Source organism: Lepeophtheirus salmonis, chromosome 14 (genome assembly GCF_016086655.4).
Source record: "Lepeophtheirus salmonis chromosome 14, UVic_Lsal_1.4, whole genome shotgun sequence".
NCBI classification, from domain to species: domain Eukaryota; kingdom Metazoa; phylum Arthropoda; class Copepoda; order Siphonostomatoida; family Caligidae; genus Lepeophtheirus; species Lepeophtheirus salmonis.
In genome coordinates, this window is record NC_052144.2 from 9,794,035 (window position 1) to 9,798,608 (window position 4,574).

General features: G+C 29.9%; 1 long non-coding RNA gene across 1 annotated transcript; it reads right to left on the reverse strand.

Annotated features, from left to right (window-relative positions):
• Positions 1-307: 307 nt before the first annotated feature.
• Positions 308-3,579, reverse strand: LOC139907186 (uncharacterized). The gene is made up of 2 exons (XR_011783627.1): positions 3,441-3,579; positions 308-1,069 (listed from the first exon to the last, which is right to left on the reverse strand). It is a non-coding gene; the product is annotated as an uncharacterized lncRNA (long non-coding RNA).
• Between the last annotated feature and the right edge of the window lie 995 nt (positions 3,580-4,574).

Here is a 4,574-nt window from a genome sequence, read left to right on the forward strand (position 1 = left end):
ATTTTCCATGAAGGCAATCGGGGGGGGGCAGATTGGAGCCTTGAGAAAGACAACTGACAAAATCTACATGCATCGTAGACAGAGAACACTATTTTAACCAAATTGAATTTCGTTGTTTTACTTTCTTCACTTTGAAAAATTAGCTTGAAACTTTTATTTCGATAAATCAAACTGTAGACTACAAAACAAAATCTTCAAACTAATTTTCCATTTTTGAGTTATTCGACATCAATGCAAAGTTATAAAAATATCCCTTGACACTCGGCTGCAAAATGTTATTATAAGTCTGTAATTAATCATACGAAGACCATTTTTTTTAAATCTATTTTTTTTTAAATAATAGTAGTTATATTAGAACTCTGAATTTAATTAGTTAATGAATGTTTATAAAAGTTTATAAGCCTAAACATCTCCTGCATTTTCTTGGTCCACAGGCTCTGATGATTCAGAAGTCACCATTTGCTGATTTTCCTCTGCATCTGGATAGAAAAGATAGAAAAAGTGTTGCAGGAAAAGTTCACAAAAGTTAGAGACATAGTATCCTGAATAGAGTCCAAACAAAATGATAGGTATGGTTACAAAAAAGTATATTGTGATTTCAAGTATAAGATAAGATCGAATTGCTTCATCAATGGGTGCCAAAGGACTCATTTTATGATTGAAAACTGTGACGAGAACCACAATGATGAGTTCCATGAGACAATAAGAAGCAAAGCTGTAAACTTCATAATCATATCCATATCTATTATTAAAAAAAATGAAGGGATGGATGATCACAAAAATACCAAAAAAGATTTTTCTTCTCAAAATAGTGAAACAGGCTATTTTAGAAAATAGTCGATCTAGCCCCATAGCCGTCATGTAGCCAGCTTTCATTTCCAAAAAATGATTGGTGAGGATATATGCGATTGATTGCAAAATACTTCCAGGATGACTAAAAAGACTCAACAATTCGAAGGAAAGCAATGTTTTGATGGAATATGCAATTATTAGAAGGATAAAAAATCCAGCATGATAGCCATGGGTCCAGTTAGCGTCATTTCCCTCTCTTCTTTGTTCCAGAGCATGCCTAATCAACATATAACATTTGGGTATAAATATTAAAAGTGATAAAATTTCGCAAACACTTAAGATTATGTTTAAGACAGTCATTGTTTAAAGAGAAACTAAATCCAAAATTTCTCACAATGAAACAAATGATAAATAAAATAGGGCTATTTTTTTAAAGACAGGTCTTCCTCCAATTTATGACATAAAAATGTCATAGGTTATGACTGAATATTTCGAAAAAAGTGCCTCAGCTGAAATATTAGAATAAATTAAAAGAACTATAATTGTATATAGTTTTTAAAAAACTACACAAAACGTTCTTAATATTGACTTCCTATTAGAAATATTATAACAAGTATTGACTTTAATTTATTTGTGCTACAATATGTCGTATTTCTATGTTATAGTACTCCCTTGTAGTTTTTATCAAAAGAGTGCTTAAGAGGAAATTACCAAATTAATTCACATATCTACATACTCTAGGAAAAACGTGAAAATGTGTTAGCTCTATGATAATAACTTCCTTAGAAGAAAAAAATATATATTACTTTTGTTTAGTATAGAAAAATATCCAATATTACCATTTGCATTTACGCGGGTACTGAATTTGCAGTTTGAAAATGTGGATATACTTTTTGAAAGTATATCTGATTATACATTGAACTGAGGGATCATTGGAAGAGAGAGAGATAGAAAAATATCTCTCTCATATCTTCCAAAGTCCTCTTAATTCCTCACGTCGTTACTTTTATTGTACCATGAAACCTTTGCTCCAAAAAGGAAACAGAAAAAAGGGCCAAAATAATCTGTTAGTTAGCTAAATAAATCAATTATACCAATTGCTATTTAGGTCTTAAGTACACTATCATTAGTATTATTAATATTAAAATCCTACATAATATTTAATTCAATACTGTGTATAATATTGCTTCGCAATGTTCTATTAAATGCGTAGTTTTAAATTTTTTATTTCGTAAATCTATGAGTTTCTAACTTTATAATTATAACATAAATCATAATTACACAACATATTAAAAATCCTTAAAAGTTGTTCCTTCATTGATATTGTCTTTTCCACAGACTCCATAGCAAGTTCAGTCATTTCCTGCATTATACGGCCGCAGTTATGTATAAGATAAAATGATGTTTCCTCATCTTCTTCGCAGAGTGGACAGATTGGGCTCGGATACCTTATTACTTAGTTTATTTATCCAAAATAATGGACCGTCATAATATATAGGTTATTTTTGTGTTAGAGAGGCTACGCTGTGGAATAAGAAGGGGCATGACTTGGAATTTTCTTTTGGGGAAGTGTCAACTTACTTTTTCAAATGCAACAGTTTTTGAAAAAAGGCTATGAAAAAAAAATTGACTAAAAAGGAATTTTGTTTTAGAGGAAACTGCAGTCGTGTATAGAGAATATCAGAAATTTGGCAACAAAAACTTTAGTCAGGGAGCTTGTTCTAGATGCATAAAATTAGCTTTAGGTTCACTATCCCTCCATTTTATTATTTGTATACTTCTTGGATAGTCATACCAGAAGGGGCGTCAGGGACCTCGCTTAACGTCCCTGGCGTCAGTCTCATTTTCAAAAGGGAAAAATGGGGGAAGAAAGAAAAAAATGAGCAAAAAAAAGAGAGAGAAAGACTTGCAGGGGCATGATTGATTTATTTGGATAACTACCATATGATTTCAAACCTTTTTTTGGTTTCTTTGTGGAGGAAAAGTTGCGTGATACAATAAAGGTAACACCATGAGAAGAGAGAGAGAGAGATACACTTGACACAGCGTTATCTGGCTACACCGAAATACCCATGTATTTTGTTGTCAGCTGTCGATTCCCTCTTCTCCCTTGATATGTCATAACTATTTCATAATTTGTTCTTTTTCATAAATAAACAAAGTAATAAGTTATTCTATAAATAGTCTCCGTTTACAAAGATGCAGGAATACAATTGCTTGTTGATCCCTCCTCGTTTATATAATATATTTATTGGCCATTTTATTATTTCTATGAAGAAATTTTTGGCTATTTTTTCATAAAAGTAATATAATAACTACTCTTTTGATGAAATATTACGAAGCAATATCATAGTACAGTATCGAATAAAATACTGTGTATAATAAACAATATTTAATTTATTTTAAAAATGGTGAAGAAATAATATGACAGCGATAGTTTGCGAGTATATTAGATATAAATAGCCGTTGGTATGATTAACTTATTTGGTTAACTACCAGATGGTTTTGGGCCTTTTTTAGGAAAGGTTGCATGATACAATAAAGAGAAATACGTTGACAGTGAAAGTAGAGATCACATGATGTAGATTCTCATTACGATGACAAATTTTCGATGAATTATATTTTTTGAAGAAAAAAAATCACCTTACCCTTAGATTGTTTACCATTCATTGTCTACTGTCGTCTAAGACTTCTTGTATCCAATATATTTGAGAGCGTACTTCATTAGTTTCTGAGTCATTAATAAGTTCTCAAATTAATCATCGAATTTTCTTAGATATTTCATGCGTTCTTATTATTTAACTATCCCAACCATGACTCTGAAGAAAGGAAAAGGGATGAAGGATGCTTAACTCTATATTGAACCTGTCTTTGTTTCCCTTTGTTTTAATATAATAACTTATTAATCTTAAAAATAATAAATTATCTATATTTCATAAAATTAAATTTTATTTTCTTCAGCTACAAGGTGCAAAAACATAATTCCCTTTTTTCTGAAGGTAATAAAACAAATTTAATAGATTAGAAAAGATTAAATTTCACTTCATAATGATAGTATACCTTTAAAATTTTGTTTCACGCAGTTTTGAAAATCATATCAGATAGGTGACGTCCCTCATAGTCCATAGATTCAACTTCAGTATTTTAATAGATGATGATTTTTTCATGTTTGTTTATCTTTTAATTACTTTTCATTGAGAGTTTTTAAAGGGATTTTTATTTGATAATAAAAGATGCAAAAATTAAATGGAAATATATTTCATTTCAAAGTTGTTGTTTGTAAGTAGATTAGATAATTATTTATTGGTGATTCAAAATGTTGTTTTCCCTGGATTTAAGCTCTTTTAGCTCAACTATTCGTGGAGATAATCGCTTTTAAAGAATTTAGCAAATTTCAATTTATAAAAATGAATTTTTTTGTAAGTTATAAATTAAAACAATTAACGAATTTTCATAAATCGAACCAATATCACTCGGGAGGTTTATTGTATTTAGTTTATTTTGATAAAATATTTTCTCAAAACCTTTTTTGGCAAAATTTACTTTCGACAGCAAACGCATGTTCCTCATTACTCCAATGCATTACAGAAGAGACTTACTTTATTTTCTAGAAAACTTTGGAATGAAGCCAGACCCATCTCGCATCTTCTTCTACAGCCTGATTTCTTGGCATGATAAACAATCAAAATATGAAGTTGCACCCTGTTCTACCTTAGAGTTGAACTCACAGACATCAAATATAATCCAAAAAAAGTAATCCAAAAAATAAAATAAAATAATTT